This window comes from Delphinapterus leucas, chromosome 12 (genome assembly GCF_059928025.1).
Source record: "Delphinapterus leucas isolate spDelLeu-1000000601 "Yukka" chromosome 12, BTC_Dleu_Yukka2, whole genome shotgun sequence".
Taxonomy (NCBI): Eukaryota; Metazoa; Chordata; class Mammalia; order Artiodactyla; family Monodontidae; genus Delphinapterus; species Delphinapterus leucas.
In genome coordinates, this window is record NC_143140.1 from 45814767 (window position 1) to 45832906 (window position 18140).

Consider the following 18140-nt stretch of genomic DNA (forward strand, 5'->3'; position numbering starts at 1 on the left):
CTGTGGCAAGCGCCTGACCGAGGGGCGCGCGAGACCCGGTTGGCGTCTGCTGTGGAGGCCGGAGCTGAGGCTCGCTTGCCCTATGAATACAGGCGTCGGCCGCTTTGAGCAGTTAAATCTCGGGGGTCTTGCCCTCGGTTGCCCACCTCTTTAGGAGTTCGTTGAGTTCTAGAAGTCTGAGGAGTTATGTGCCACAGAAAGACGGACGGCCTCCGCCGTGGGAATTACGAGTGAGTTCTCTGAGAAAGCCTGCTGGCACGTGCCTTGGCAGGTTTTTTTACTTGGTATTTCTTAGCATAATTTTCCCCCTCAAAATATTTGGAAAGAGTAATGACGTGTGTTGATTATTTTTAATAGTGGAGCCTAGCGGCTTAAAGCTTTTTAAAAAAAAAAAAGCTCATCTGTGTCAGCGCTGTCCAATAGACTTCCTGAGGTGATGGAAAGATTCTGTATCTGCGCTCATACAGTAGCCACTAGCCACTTGCGGCTGTGGAACACTCGTAATGTGGCTACTGCCACCGGGGAACTGAATTTTTAACTGTATTTAATGTGAATGTAAATAGCCCTATCTGGCGAGCGGTGCTGTGTCGGACAGCGCAGGTCTAAGTTCTCTCACTGTGTAGTCTGGTCCTTGGGTGGCTAATGTCCAGGTTTCCTTGCGACTGAAGGGGTTCCTGGGGTGCAGCCCAAGCCCGTATCCCAGTGCAAAAACCTGGAAAATCCTTGCCAAACCGCTCAATATCAAACTCCTATCCAGTTTCTGACAAGCCCAGGGCAATCTTTGGGGACACTCGGAAAAGCTTCCTGATACCACTACTGGGCTGTAAAAAGAATTTAGCTAATGACCTGGAAAACGGTTTTCTGACAAGTATATGCGAACAAATTTGGTAGAAAAATTATTTCCTGGCTGTTCTGTGTCATCCCGCTTTCGTTTTTGCCTTGTAAATTGCAGAGCTACTGTACTAATTCCTATTCATCTTATGGTGCTAATTTATGTTTCTGAGAGTTGGTAGAGTCACTTTTTTAAGTCTGTTTGATTATTGTTTTGTGTTCCTAATGGGAAGGGAGAAAAGGCCCATAATTTCTTTAACATGCCTCTTTATTCTTTTACTGTTACAAACAATATTGCAGGTAATAATCATATCTATACAAGGTTGGTATATGTTTAAGATAAATTCCTAGCAGTAGACTTGCTGGGTCAGAGAGTATGTGTATTTGTGATGTTGTTGATTGTGCTATATTACTTTCCACGGAGGTTTAATAATTTACTCATAATGGTTCCTAAAGAACTCTTAAAGAATGGTAATTCTAACATGTAGAAAGACCTAAAAGTTATAGGATGACATTTGAGAAAATTAAGACAACCTTATTTTACTGGGGTGGCTAATGTCCAGGTTTCCTTAGGACTGAAGGAGTTCCTAGAGTGCAGCACAAACCTGCATCCAATGCAAAAACCTGGAAAATCCTGGACAAACCACTCAATTTCAAACTTCCCTTCCTGGAGCAATTCCATCCTAAAGCCGTTAGATCAAGTAGCGTAAGGTTGGCATCCATGCTTGGTGGGGTGGGGGTGTCAGAGGCCCAGAGAGGGGTGTCAGAGCACAGGGAAGAAGAAGAAGACATGACCGGGGTGGGGGCGGGGGTATCCTGATGCAGAGTATTGGATCCTGAGTTGGGTAAGAAGGGTTTCCCTGTAAGGGAGGGTACAGCAGTGACTGGGAGTTTGCTTACCTTCAGAAGGATTGATCAAATAGGTAAATATATTAAGGATAATGGGAGTCTGGTTTCTCCTTGTCCAAGAAGGGAGTTACAAATATGAAAAGGGAGAAAAGTAGAATGAACTCTGTAGTGTTGGATTAGAATTAGCAATGTATGTATTATTAGTGGCTGCAAATACATATAGAAATAGATTGTGGCTTCTAAATGTCATTCCCCACTAAAAGGAATCAAGAATCCTTGGAGGAATAGCCAATTCTACCACTGGGGTAGGAAAAGCAGAAGTTTAGCCTGGATCATCATTTTGTACCAGAAAGTAAGGAAGTGCTGAGAGAATGATGGGGATGTGTCAAGAACACACAGAAGCCAGCTTAACTAGGCTCCCACTGGCCAAATCTGGAACAATTTGAGCATCAAAATAAATAATGATGGTTAATGGGTCATAAACCATTGAATAAAACAGGAAACCATGAACCTATAGTGATATATTTAAATAAATGAATAAGCTGAATGTTTCATGGGGATTAAAATATTTACATATATTCAAAGTCATCTGCTAAAAAATGTATGAATTATAAATGGAAAAAATAAGTAAATTTACAGTGGAGAAGTCTGTCAGATCCCACATTAATCAAATGATCAACATGAACGTCATCATAATGGGACAAATAGAAATTGTATGCCACCTGATAGAATGCAGTTAGAAGAACATAGCACCAATTCTATTATATTCCTACCAAAGATGCATAACCTGATTCTAATCATGAGAAAACATCAGATAAATCAAGTTGTTTCATTCTGCAAAATATCTAGCCTATAATCTATAGTGTTATGTCTACAAGAGTCAAGAAAATATTGAGGAATTGCACCTGACATAAAGGACATTATTCAGATAACTAGCGAAATTTGAATGGGATCTGAGAATTAGAAGGTAGTAATGTATAATGTTAATTTCCTGATTTTTATAATTGTATTGTGGTTATGCAAGAGAATGTTTTTATTTGTAAATATAAAATACACAGGAAAGCATTCAGGGGTGATAGGACATCAGGTCAGCAACTTACTTTTTTTTTGAGGTATAATTGATTTACAATATTGTGTCAGTTTCAGGTGTACAGCAGAGTGATTCAGTCATATATTTTTTTTCAGATTATTTTCCATTATAGGTTATTACAAGATATTGAATATTTTTCCCTATTATACAGTAAATCCTTGTTGCTTATCTATTTTACATACAGTAGTGTGTATCTATTCATCCCATACTCCTAATTTATCCCTCTCCCCCTCCCTTTCCCCTTTGGTAACCATAAGTTTGTTTTCTGTCTGTGAGTCTGTTTATGCTTTGTATATACATTCATTTGTATTATTTTTTAGATTCCACATGTAAGTGATATCATATAATATTTGTCTTTGTCTGACTTACTTCACTTAGTATGATGTTCTCTAGGTACATCCATGTTGCTGCAAATGGCAATATTTCATTCTTTTTATGGCTGAGTAGTATTCCATTGGATATATGTACCACATCTTCTTCAGCCATTCATCTGTCAGTGGACGCTTAGGTTGCTTCCATGTCTTGGCTATTGTAAATAGTGCTGCTGTGAACATTGGGGTGCATGTACCTTTTCAAATTAGAGTTTTTCATCTTTTCTGGATATATGCCCAGGAGTGGGATTGCTGGATCATATGGTAGCTCTATTTTTTGTTTTTTAAGGAACCTCCATACTTTTTTCCATAGTGGCTGCACCAATTTACATTCCCACCAACAGTGTAAGAGGGTTCTCTTTTCTCCACACCCTCTCCAGCATTTATCATTTTTAGATTTTTTAATGGTAGCCATTCTGACCAGTGTGAGGTGATATCTCATTGTCGTTTTGATTCAGCAACTTACTTTCAGTTGGTTCTGGAAAGAAATGATTTGTACTGTGCTTCCAACTTTTTTGTAAGCTTGAAATTGTTTCAAAATTTAAAATACATTGTAAAAAAATTAGGGTACAGCAATGCAATAGAATTCTGTGCATTTGACGTCTTATGTACCCAATGTGGAACAATTGCCAACATAAATTAAATAGAAAAAAAGAAAGTGTCAAGAAAAAGAATTTTTAATCCTCATGCATACATATGCATAGACTGTCTCCAGAAGGATACACTAAGTGTGGTCACTTTGATAGAAGAGGAATTGAATTGAGTAGTATGGGAACAGGGCTAGAAGAGAGACTGTTCATTGTAAACTTTATTTTAAATTTTTGTTCCATGTGAATATTATTCTTACTCAAAAAATTAATAAAAATGAAAAGATAGTTTCTTAACTTGTCAGCTATCAGTGAGTTCAGGGCATTTGTGAATCCTACGAAACTTTTTTATAGAATTTTGTATGTATGTATATCTTTCTGAGAAGAATGACATAACTTTCATCATAGTTTTTTGTTTTTGTTTTTGTTTTTGCGGTACACGGGCCTCTCACTGTTGTGGCCTCTCCCGTTGTGGAGCACAGGCTCCGGACGCGCAGGCTCAGCGGCCATGGCTCACGGGTCTAGCCGCTCCGCGGCATGTGGGATCTTCCTGGACTGGGGCACGAACCCACGTCCCCTGCATCGGCAGGCAGACTCTCAACCACTGCGCCACCAGGGAAGCCCAAGAGTCTAGACTTTGAGCTTTATACAATGACAACATGGGACTTTGGAGCTGTTTCCCATGGAGGGGGAATGAGTGTGTATATTGCCTGCAGGGAGGAGAGTGAACCAGTTATTTAGGTGAGCTGTGGTAGTCATTAATATTTTTCACTAAATATTTCCAGTGTTTCTCCTGTGCACATGATAGGATTGCATTTTGCTGTGCCCTTGAAGTTTGTCCTGACTTGAAGTTAGGTTAGCCATTTGACTTAATTTGGCCAGTAAAATGTGAGCAAGAATGACAGGTGGAAGCTTTAGAGATGAGTGTATGATTCACCAGGGGTCCCACCCACCCGCCATCACAATGACTAACATTTTTCTAAATGATGGAAATTCTGTCGGCCTAAGTGAGAAAGCATAGAACAGAACTCCCAGCTGACTGACTTGTGATGGACGTGCAACTTGAATGAGAAATAAACCTTTGTTTTTATAAGCTACTAAGATTTAGGGATTGCTTTTTACCCCAGGAAAACCTAGTCATCTTAATATATATGTATTTGCTGATTTTCTCCCCACTATTTTCTCTGGTTCTCTCTCTTTGGATCTCCTTTTATTTGGATGTTAGACTTTATTGAGGAAATTGCTCAACTTCCTTCAATATCCATCCTCTCCTTCCTTTTAATAACTCTCTCCGGAGTTTTGATGGCATAGGCAGGACTACATCCCCCAGCCTCCCTTGCAGCTAGATGTGAACAGAAGTGATACATGTACCTTATGAGTCATATCTTTAAGTTTTGACTTCTCTTGACCTCCTTCCTGCTAGTTAGGGAATGTTAACAACTGAAACAGCAGCCCTGGCTACAGGGATGGATATGGATGTAACATGTTTGGCATGACAGAGCCAGCTGGTCATAAAGCAGAGCCATTTACCTACCCTAGGCTACAGAGAAATAAACTTCTTTGCTATTTAAGCCACTATATATTGGAGTCTCTTTGTTATAACAACTTAAGCTGCTTCCTAATATAGTCCCCCTAGGCTGTTACTTTAATTTTCTCATCTTCTATGTCCTCTCCTATTTTTCCATTTCTGTGTCTTTTTACCCTACTTTCTGGATATTTCATTACCTTTGTTTTCCAGTGCTTCTTCTAAGTTTTCATTTCTGCTGCTACATTTTTAATTTCCAGTAGTTCTTTTTTTGTAGATGCTATATGCTCTCTTTAACGTTTTCTTCTTCCTCATAGCCTGGTTCCTCCAAGCTGCTTTTTTCTTCATTTTTCCTTGGATTTCTGGTGAACTTTGGCTCTTTCTGCTTATATTTAAGAGAGAGGCACTACAAAGCTGAATGGAAGCTCATGGAAAGGGCTTTTTGACTGTAGGGATCACTATAGGCCAGTGGTTATCAACTGGGGACAATTTATCCTCCTCCACTGGGGACATTGGCAGTGTTTAGAGACATTTTTGGTTGTTACAACAGGGGGAGGAGTGTTGCTGGTATCTAGTGTGTAGAGACCAGGACTACTAAACATCTTACAATGCGCAGAATGGTCACCCAAAACAAAGAACTGAAAACATAAATATTTTAGATCTTTTCTCTTGTGCAGATCACGCTCTTCAGAGAAGACTTGCCAATATGCTATCTGGCTGCCAGCATTCTGAGATCCTAGCAATGGAAAAAGACTCAGTCTTTGCACTCTGTTAGTAAACCTTTATTTAATTACCCTATTTTTAGTAAAACACTCCTGCCCTCAAATATGCTTGTGCCTCTTGGTCCAGACTCCCTCTGTTTCACTTTCTCCAGAGATCAGAACTTCAGGGGTATTCTGATGGAATCAGAGTGAGACAGAGTTGTAGGGAGGGTATTGTAAACAAACTTTCAAACATCATCTTCTTTTTAGCTCCTCCACCTACATTTTCAGAGATACCTGAGGTCCCCCACTTCCTGGGTTATTTGAGAGTTCTATAATGTAATTCACTTGCTTTTTTTTTCCCTCCCACTGCAGGCTTAGGATTTAATTTTCCTGGTTCTGCTAAGTCAGTTATCATTAGTCCATCTGCTTTCCAGCTTCCAATATTCTTATTTTGTTTTCTTCCCTCCTGTTGTCTATGTCCTTGTGTGTCTTTAAAAAAAAATCCTTTTACTGTCATTTTGGTGAGATTTCAGGAAGAAGCAGATCTAATCATGCATTCAACTTGCTATCTTAAATGGCAGTTTCCCCTCTTTTACCTCACTCTTCGTTAAAGTAATTAGAATGTGTCCCTTATTCACCACCCCCCACTCCCATGAGATGATAACCTCATGGAGAATGTGAACTGTGTCCTATTTATATTTGTATACTCAGAAGTACCTGGCCTTAATAGGTACTCAGTACATTTGCTACACTGAACTTATGTAATGCAAATTCACATCTGCTTTAAATGCTTTTTCCATTAATATATCAGTGGAAACTTATACTTCTATTTTCCTAATTCTTTAATATGCAAAAATGCAATAAGTTAACTCCTAATGTCCGTAAACTTTGCATGCGTGACTAAAATGACCTGAACACGTGGAACACATAAATCATGTTGTTCATTCATGACACTTCGCAGAGAGTCTCATGTACTCACTCTGGTGGCCAATCTCATTTCCAAATCTCCTACTCCTAAATAGAGTATTTTATAGCCTCTGCGTTAGAAGATATTTTTAAAACAGTGAAGTTTAATTACATTTATCTGACAGACTATCTGATTGTAAATGTATATTTCTAACAGATGAATCTTATTAGGACTTCATGTTTGTATCTATATTTTAAATAAATATCTGCTCAATAAAGAAATGAATAGAGATACACATTAATATGTGTGTTCAGTATTTGTACATTATCAGTGACCAAATTCTGATCGCCGAATCCATGTCCTAATATAACAGGAAAATCTGGTTGTTAATTAGATACCTAATACATGATGCTGTTTCTCCCATTGCTAGGATTCACAGGTCCAGGACTCAAGGGGTAGAAATGGGAGTGTCACCACTCACTATCACCCCTAGTGACTTAGTAGCAAAATTTTTGCTTCCTGTCCATGTGACCTTATGTTTTGCTAGCTTAGAGGTCTTAGTTCCAAAAGGTGGAATGCTTCCACCAGGAGACACAATGATTCCATTGAACTGGAAGTTAAAACTGCTGCCTGACCACACTGGGCTCCTCATGCATTTTAATCAGTAAGCAAAGAAGGAAATTTCTGTGTTGGCTGGGGTGACTGATCCTGACTACCAAGGGGGACTTGGACTACTCACGATGGAGGTAAGGAAGAGTATGTCTGGAATATAGGAGATCCCTTAGTATCACCATGCCCTGTGATTAAGGCCAATGGAAAAATACAACAGCCCAATCCAGGCAGGACTACTGATGTCCCAAACCCTTCAGGAATGAAGATTTGGGTCACTCCACCAGGTAAAGAACCATGATCAGCTGAAGCGCTGAAGACAAAAGGAATTCAAAATTAGTAGTGGAAGAGGGTAGTTATAAATACCAGTTGTGACCACATAACTAGTTATAGAAATGAGGACGTAATTGTCATGAGTACTCTTCCTTATTTTGTTATGAGTGTGTGTGTGTGTATCTCAAATATCTTTGCTTTCTTCCCTCTCTTATTCCTTTATCATATAAAATAAGATATATTGGCTTTATGTCATAGTATTTAAGTATCGTTAATTTTACATCGTAGAATTTAAGTTATGGGATATCAAGGAAAAGAGTAAACACCATTCCAGGACATTACCTCCTCTTCTGTGGAAGTGGTTAGTTTGTTTCTGGCCATATGCAGGATAGTTGTATCATGGTGGGTAGAATTATGACCTTGTTATTGTCTTTATTTAGAGATTAAGCTTGTTTTAAGGAGATGCACATGGGTGCCAAGTTTACAAGGGGTGGATTTGTGATGGTTAATTTTATGTGTCAACTTGACTGGGCCATGGGGTGTCCAGCATTTAGTCAAACATTATTCAGGTTGTGTCTGTGATGGTGTTTTTGGGTAAGCCAACATTTGAATGAGCACAGTGAGTAAAGCAGATTGCTCTCCCTAATGTGGGTAGCCTTATCCAATCAAGCAGAGACCTAAAGAGAACAAAAGGGTTGAGTATGAGGAAACTCCTCCTGCCTCACTGCTTTGAGCTAGGACGTTGACTTTTTTCCCTGCCTTTGGACTTTAACTGCAACATTAGCTCTTCTTGGGTCTTGAGCCTGCCAGCTTTCAGATTGGAAGTTACACCATCGGCTCTCCTGGTTCTCAGGCCTTCAGACACAGACTGTAACTATACATCAGTAACTATACCCACTACAGATCTTAGGACTTCTCAGCCTCCATAATCATGTGAGGCAATTTCTCATAATAAATATCCCTCCCTCCTCCCCATGTATATCTATATATCTATATCTATATTATATCTCCTGTTGGTTCCATTTCTCTGGAGAACCCTGACTAATACAGATACCTAATTATAAATAGAAAGGTGATTGCACTATTTTAAAAATCTTGTTAATTATTCAATTCTTATTAATAACCATATACTGTAGATTTTATGTATCTCTTGGCAGTTTCAAAGTATGTTTTATTATTTATTGTTTGTTATCCATTATTAGATTTCCTGGGATACATAGATAGCTAGAGAAATAAATAAGGTGCTATTTCTATACAGTATGCCTTTTTAAATATCATAATTTAAGTATTCTTTGAAAGTTAAGTCATATTCACTGTGTACATGGCAACAGAAGCAGGAGGAAGCAAATGTTACAAACAGGGTAAAATGTATGAATGTCCATGTCTCAGAGAAATGGATGTTCTTCAGTTTACCTATGACAACATTTGGAGCAAGTACCACTTGTTGTCATCCCTTACTTGAAGATCCAGCCAATGTTAAATTGTTTGCTTTCCCTCTTTTGTAAACTATTTTATTTTCCTTCCAATTCTAATTCTGCCCAATTGCTCTATTCAAGTAAAGTCACTTAATCTCCCCTGTTCTGACTGATATTTTAATTATTCAGTTATTTCCAGCTGCATCCACCTCAGCTTTGTATGAAGAATGGAAAACTATGCTTTCTGTATTTGAATAATAAAACTATGGACTGGGTCATTTTTTTTTTCTTTCCAAAATTAGAGAAATAAATTACCCACACAAAAACAACCGTTCTGCTTTTCTGAGTACCATGGAGGAGATAGTTGCCTATCTGTGTTCCCTTTGTTAGTCTGCTAACATTTCAAAGGGTATGGCAACTATTTAAAATAATTACTTGGTTTTACAGCAAATCAATCAGTCAATCTTGGACTTGTCAGATGTGAACTAAGATATCATTTTGACTCTCCTGGGTACCTGGCTTGTATTCCTAGATCTTCAGAGACAGAGATTCTCTGTGCATTTGAGAATAACTACTGGCTGATCTGATAGAGGCAATAATGTGACTGTGGGACTTGACAACAGGCTTCCATCAAGACAGTCTGTCTGTTGGGTCTCTTTTGATTTCAAGAAACAAAACCCAACTCAAGTTAACTTAAGCAAAAAGTGGAAAATACATAAGGATCAAACCAAGGCCATGTCTCAGGATGGGACTGAAACTATGCACCAGACACTCTCTCTGTCTTTGCCCACTTTATGTATCTCTTTACCCAGTCTTCATGGTAGAAAGTATGGCTGAACAAACTCCATTTTTTATATTTCATGCATTAAAGATTTAAACCTAGGCAAAGACCAGATCTTTTACTCCCAATTTGAAGTTTTCCAAGGATGAATCTCTGTTCAGCCCAAACTGTAGCCAGGACAAAAATTAGGGTTCATAATTTATACCCATGGCTGCTTGGAGGCTATCCTGTGACCATGAAGATGAAAGGGAAAGGGAGAAGTTTGCAGAGAAGGGAGGCTGGATGGCACACTTAATAGGTATCTACTGTAAGGCCCTCCTCATGGAAAATTGATCTTAAACAGTAGCCTACTGGAGTCCATGCTGTGGAAAAGGAAGTGGATGGTATTAAGGTATGTTGGGTAAAAGGAGGAATTTTGAGGCAATTGGGCTTTTGGGGGTCACTTCAATATATACCATAAGTATGTTTTTTAAAAATATAGCTCATTATTTGAACGATTCTTACACAAAGAGATTTAATTGACTGTAGCAAATTTATTCCTGGATTTTGAGCCATCTTCAAATTCAAATGTATGTTAATTATCCAGGTCAGCTTTGCAGAGATTCAACTCAGTTATCATAGTGCCTGAAATGACCATAATGGACAAGCAGTGACTCAGTTGTTTTTGTCCTGTAAACCACTGGGTTCCAGCCTGAGATCCCTAGACATCTAGGAGTCCATAAGGGAAGAATTGAAGATCCATAAGCTATTTGCACTATTTCATAAAATCGAAAGGAAATCATATACTTACCTGACACAAAGCTACCTAAAACATCAAGTTTCTCCGTTTTAGAATGGAATTATATCAAGTCAGGGCAGCAAGTCTGTTTTTCCATGCTGATCTTAAGCTCTGGTTTAATACATAGATACAGATATCGATATTGATATATACATATACAGTGATTGGTTAAATAAATTCTGGGTAAATGAATTCCGTCCTGGGAGAAATGTGATTTTAATAAATGTATATATGGCTGCTATTATTCTGTTTATAATATAAAGACTGTAGAAAGAGAAATTTAAAGCTCAAGATTACTAAAGTCATCTTTCCTGGAGATCTATAAACATGAGATAATTAGCCAGCTCTCTAAAATAATGATCTCTGGAAAATCCTTCTACTTTCCTCTTAAAAGATATTAAAATATCATCTACCCCATTATTAGAAGGTATATTGATTAGGATACTACCATGCCTTAATGACAGAGACCTGTGGGTAATAAGTTGTTTTCAGAAATGCTCTCCCTTTAGAACATGAATTCTAGATCATCCTGTGAATATCAAGACCTTGGATGTTTAGGATTTCCTGCAAGTCCTCATCTCCATAATGATCATAAGCACTTGGTTATCTCTCTGCTTCATCCCGTGATTAGGTCCTCTGGACCCAGATGTAACAATAAAACGGATAGGAAAAATTTCTAAGACACTAATTCTCTACTTGTAGCCCTTTAAGCCCTAGGCAGTTATACATATAGTTGCCTGAAATCCACTTTGGAACAAAGCCATTCCTCTTCCTATAGCCAAAACATGTCAGTAGGGTATTTTCAGCAGCCTTGAACTCATCTCTCTCACCTCACCAAGACTCAAACCTCTACACTAAGTGGCTATTCCATTCTACCTTTCAGAAAATTAATTAATCCCAATTAAAATGAGAAAACCCATAATTGCAACATCATCTTTAAATGTACCCTCTACTTCAGTCTTAGAAATGATACATCTAAGTTTGAAAAGAAGTTAATGGGATTTAAAGCAGTATTGAAGACACAAATTCTAACAGGAAATATTAGTTTTCTAAAGCATTGTTTTAAATATAAAGCTACAAAAAATAAATAAATATAAAGCTACATATTTATTCAAAATTGATTCATATATGATGGACAAATCACTTCCCAAATGTGCTTCTTTGTAAAGCTATGAAAAGCAGGGAGGAGAAGTAGGTAGGACATGCATTAATGAGTGTAAGGTCTTCTCCTCACCCTTAAATACTTGTACAGGATGTTCTTTTTAAAACAAATGTAGTGAAAATTCCCCTTTTCTTCCTTGAAGCATCTGTGAGTCTTTCTTTAGATAAAATGAGCTTTTTTGGTGAGCACATGACAAGAAAGAGGTTCAGTGTAACAAGCAATCATGTTATTTTAAAAAGCTCCATCTCAAATTAAGTTTACATATGGCAGCTTTTTAGAGAGGCTGGGTTGCAACATGTGAAAAATTTTAAAGTGTGACGTTTCATTTACAGGTTCAGAGTAGCTTTCAATTCCTGTACTAGTGTGCTTCTAATTAAATCTTAATTGTACCATTCATTATGAATTGAAAGAAACACTGATATACTGGATTTTCTACAAGAGGAACACAAGATGGCCCTCATAAAATGGCTGGCTAATCCAAAGAAAAGGAATAAAACATGGAAATGATCCTTAAAAGTAAAGCCTAACATTTGAAGTTGCATGATTATTAAATTATCACAAATAATATCTTTTTTATAGGCCCATATGATTTAAATATATATGATTAGTTATAGAAAATCACCAGAATGCATGAGGAGCAGTGAGTAGGTAGCAAATGTAATGAAAATGACACATCCATTAATTTAGTTGCTACTTTATCATATACCAATTTAATATATCCTTGTGAAATAAACATTTTTAAAGTTGGTTTATCTTAAGGTCAGAAGAAGAAAGGACCAAAAATGTAAGTAGCCCAATGCTGCTTTCTCACGGAACAGGAGTTTTGTCTGAATTGTAGGATAATTACATTTGTCTCATTATACCTCTTTGGCATGTGCTTGGGTAATTTGAATTTTCAGTGTAGCATGAAATAATTTTCAAAAATAAATCAATGCCCCTTCCATTTTTAATTCCTCCTGTCTATAGAGTCATCATTCCTGAAATCTGGTGATTTCGAATTTAGAATTTAAATGAGCTCACTCTCTTTTCCATTATCTCCTACAAACAGCGCTATAGAGAATAAATGAAGCAATAACTTAAAAAATACACCAGGAAAGGCTCCAACAACTTTGTGGAGCTGAAGTTGAAAACAAAAGGTGTATTTCTGATATCCAGAGAGCTGGAAGATAGCATCTCAGCCCTAGGTTTTTTGATAGTCTGGGATTGGTCATTTATTCTTTTTTGAGATATAAAGAAAATACAGAAAAACACAATGATGTACCAAACACCCATGTATCTGCTACCCAGATTTTAACAAATAACATTTTGTAGTGTTTGTTTAAAGTCATTTTTATAAAAGTAATTTTTAAAATTCTCCTTTGTTTTTCCTCTAATCCCATTCCCTCCTACTCCTTCCTCCCCAGTCCAGGCTGTAACCCTCATAATTTGGTGTGAGTATTAGTATCTATTACTGCATAACAAATTACCCCAAAAGTTGGTGACTTAAAACAACACCATTTATTATCTCACAGTTTCTGTGTGTCATGAATCCGTGTGGTTTAGCTGGATCCTCAGGCTCAGGATCTTTCACAAGGCCTCAGTCAAAGTGTCACCTGGAGCTGCAGTCATCTCCAGGTTCAACTGGGGCAGAATCCACTTCCAAGTTCACTAAGTGGTTGTTGGCAGGATTCAGTTCCTTGAGGACTGTTGTACTGAGGGCTTCAGTTCCTTCCTGCCTCTTGGCTAGTGGCTGTCCTCAGTTCTTTGCTACAAGAGCAGCTCACAATATGAAACTTGCTTCATCAAAGCTAGAAGAGCCAGAGCCAACAAAGGAGAAGTCACAGTTTTTTATACCTCATCTTGGAAGTGACCTTCTATCACTCTTTTCATTACAAGCAAGTCACTAAGCCCAGGCCAAACTCAAGGGGAGGAAATTATAACAGAGCATGAAGTCTAGGAGGCAGGATTCATTGGGGGCCATCTTAGGGGCTAGCTAGTGTGTACCTTTCCATCTAATTATTATATATTTTTGTATAAATATCTATCAATGAATATTTTACATATATAAATATATACAATGTTACATATGTTTTCAGTTTACAAAAATGGTTTCATAATGTGTGAATTATTATGCATCTTGCTTTTTTTCATCTCAATATTATTATTTTTTTATTTTTATTTTTTTTGCGGTATGCGGGCCTCTCACTGTTGTGGCCTCTCCTGCTGCGGAGCACAGGCTCCGGACGCGCAGGCTCAGCGGCCGTGGTTCACGGGCCTAGCCACTCCGCAGCATGTGGGATCTTCCCGGACTGGGGCACGAACCCATGTCCCCTGCACCAGCAGGCAGACTCTCAACCACTGCGCCACCAGGGAAGCCCCATCAATATTATATTTTTGACATCTATTCATATTGATCTATTTAGTTCCTTTTAACCACTATTCAATATTCAATCTATGGATTACCACATTTTACTGAAAATTCTACTCATTCATTTTCCTATTAATGGACATTTGTTTCCTTTTTTTTTTTTTTTTTTGGTGTTACTAATGAAGTGACAGTGAGTCACAAGATAATGAGTATCTTTGCATGTGTCTCTTTGAGTACATAAGCAAGAGTTTCTAAAAACCTAGAAGTTATTTAAATATTATTGCCTACTTCCAAATTGTTCTCCTAAAGTGATTATACTTGTTTATACTTATGCCAATAGTTTAAGAGATTTACCTTTACTCAACTTGCATGCCAATCCTTAGTTGGTAATGATACATGAAATCTCATTGTTATTTTACTTGTTTTTTCCTAATAACCGATAAGGTTGAGCATCTTTTCACATGTTGATAAACCATTTGGATTGCCTAGTCTCTTCATTCTCTGTTCATACACTATGGCCATCTTCTTATTGAGTTACTTGTGCTTTTTATTACACTTTGATTATATGTCTTCTGTCATACAAAAAAAAATGTTAATGTAGCCAAATTTTAGTTCCTTGCCTTTATGATTTATTGTTTTTGTTTCTAGTTTAGGACACCTTCTGTGACCCAAGATTCTAAAGATATTGCGTATATTTTCTTCAAGCAGTTTAAAAGTTTTGGTTTTTTACACTTGGAGCTTTCTTTAATCTATTTGAAATTTGCTTTTGTGTTTTGTGTGAAGTAGGGATCTTAATTTTCTGTATGGAAAGTGAGTTGTTCCAATCTTATTTATTAACTCATCCATCCTTTCACCCCTGATTTAAATATCACTTCTGTTATAGATAAATATCTTTTAAAGGCACGAGTCTATTTCTGGAGTTTCTGTTTCACTCAGCTGATCTCTTTGCACACTCTTGAACCAGTACCAAACTATTTTAATTGCTAAAACTTTATAGTTACTAGTATTTTAAAGAGTAAGTCCCAGGCTTCCCTGGTGGCACAGTGGTTAAGAATCCACCTGCCCGTGCAGGGGATGCAGGTTCAAGCCCTGGTCTGGGAAGATCCCACATGCTGCAGAGCACCTAAGCCCGTGCGCCACAGCTGCTGAGCCTGCGCTCTAGAGCCCGTGAGCCAGAACTACTGAGCCCGCGCGCCTAGAGCCCATGATCCAAAACAAGGAGAAGCCACCACAATGAGACACCCACACACTGCAACAAAGAGTAGCCCCCGCTCGCCGCAACTAGAGAAAGCCCGCGCGCAGCAACGAAGACCCAACGCAGCCAAAGAATAAATGAATTAAAAAAAAAAAAGAAGGCCCACCTCCTTGTTCTTTTTTTCAGAATTTTTGGGGATATTTTTAGATATTTACTCTTCCATTTGCATTTCAATCAATTTCTCAAGTTGCGTAAAAATCCAGGTGGGATTTTTATTGGAATTACATTAAATTTAGATGTCAAATTTTTGGAAATTGACATATCCTGAAATTGAGTCTTCCCAAACAAGAACATAGTATGTGTCTCCATTTTTAACAAGCTTTCCTTATATCCTTCATAATATGCTATAGTTTTCTTCTTAAAAAATGTATACATCTTTTGTTAGATTTAGACCCAGGTACCTTATAGTATGTTTACTATAGTGAATAGTATCCGTTTTTCCTATTAGGTTTTTAATTTTTTATTGCTGATTTATAGCAATGCCATTGATTTTTATGTTATAAACTTCGTGAATTTTACAAGATTGCCTATAAAATACCTTAGATTTTCCATGTAGATTATTGTAGCATCTTCAAATAACAGCAGTTTTTACTTTTTCTTTCTGGGTGGACATTTGTCATTTGTTTTAGCCATCCAGCATCTGAACTCCTTTCTATGTTTAAGGAAATTTCCTGCTTTATGAGTCTGGTTGTAAGACAAAGACTTCTTCCTCTGTAGGAGCTTAAAATATTCCAAACTTCCCTCCCAGCCTTCCTTGCAGCTGAGGAGCAGGCATTTAATGATACTGTAGTGGTGACAGCAGTGAAGTAACAGTAGTGATAGAGCAGAGCTGGCATCAGTGTTAGCAGGGGTAGCAGTTGCAGTCAAGTTGCAGGAGCAGAAGTGACAGTGATCTAACAGTAACAGGGCTCAATGGTGGCAGCAAAGGATTCCTTGTCAGACTATTTCTACAGCGTGTTATGAGTACTTCTGGAAATTCAGCCTTAAGCCTGGTTTTTCAACTCTCCCAATGATTCTGTGAGCTGCCAAATATTCTTGTAACAAACTCTTTCTGCTTAATCAGCCAGAGTCAACAGCATCTATTGCTCGTAACTAAGAAGTATATATTTTTGGATCTTAAAGCTCTTATTCTTTTTTAAAAAAATCTCAGTGGATTTGCAAGGATCTCCAGTACAATGTTGAATAATAGGAGTGATAGTATTGAGTATTATCATGTTCCTAACTTTTGTTTTCAAATATTTATTTATTTGGTTATGTGGGGTCTTAGTTGTGGCAGTCCGGTGCCTTAGTTGTGGCTCACGGGCTCCTTAGTTGCAGCAGGCAGGCTCCTTAGTTGTGGCTCCAGGTCTCCTTAGTTGTGGCTTGCCAGCTCCTTAGTTGCAGCACATGGGCTTCTTAGTTGTGGTATGCGAACTCTTAGTTGCGGCATACATGTGGGATCTAGTTCCCCGACCAGGGATCGAACCCGGGCCCCCTGCATTAGGACCGCGGAGTCCTATCCACTGCACCACCAGGGAAGTCCCTCATGTTCCTAACTTTAAAAGGCAATGTTTCTGAAGTTTAACCACTCAGCATACTGTTTGTGTATGTTTTTAGTAGATACCAAATAATCAGGTTAGGGAAATCCTCTTCTATTAATATTTTACTGAGAAGTTTTTTTTTGTTTTTTGTTTTTGCGGTACGCGGGCCTCTCACTGTTGTGGCCTCTCTCGTTGCGGAGCACAGGCTCCGGACGCGCAGGCTCAGCGGCCATGGCTCACGGGCCCAGCCGCTCCGTGGCATGTGGGATCCTCCCAGACTGGGGCACGAACCCCTGTCCCCTGCATCGGCAGGCGGACTGTCAACCACTGCGCCACCAGGGAAGCCCTACTGAGAAGTTTTTTAAAATCATGAATGGGGACTGCATTTTATCAAATGCTTTTAAATGTATCTTTTGAGATAATCATACAACATTCTTAATATGTGAATTAAATTAATAGTTTCCTAAAGTTATCATTTTTGCATTCTTATTATAAATCTTATCTGATCTTTTTAATACAATGCTATATTCAATTTTCTAATGATTTATTTAATATTTTGCATTTGTGTTCGTGAGATTAGTTAAAGTTTTATTTTCTTCTACTCTGCTTTGTGTGTCAAGGTTATTCCAGCTTCATAAAGTGAGTTTGGTAGCTTTCCCTCTTTCCTATTCTCTAGGACAGTTTGCAAAGATAGAATTTTTCTTTCTTCAAGGATTGGTAGAACTCACCTATGCCTGTATATTAATCATGTTTTTTATTTTTGGTATTCTATGATGCCTTGACATCTTGATGCCTATGTACTTGAGGAGAGACTGCTCCTTCCTGGACTAGCTATTCCTAGAGATAACATAATTTGCCTTTGAACATATCTTTGTTGTGCAAACCAACCAATCCTGAGTCTATAACTTCCTCCTTTTATCAGAGTGCTGCAGTCTGGGACTTTTATCCCCCTGTGGTAAATCACCCTAGGGCCAGGTGCTAGACAACTAGGGACTACCCCTTTATAGCACAGAGCCTGCCAAAATTATTCAAACTATCCAATTCTAAATGTGCTCGGTTTGCCTGCCATGCCTCACCCATTGCTTCCCACCAAAAACCACAATAAAGGATCTGGGCATGCTTTCCCCCTTGCTTCT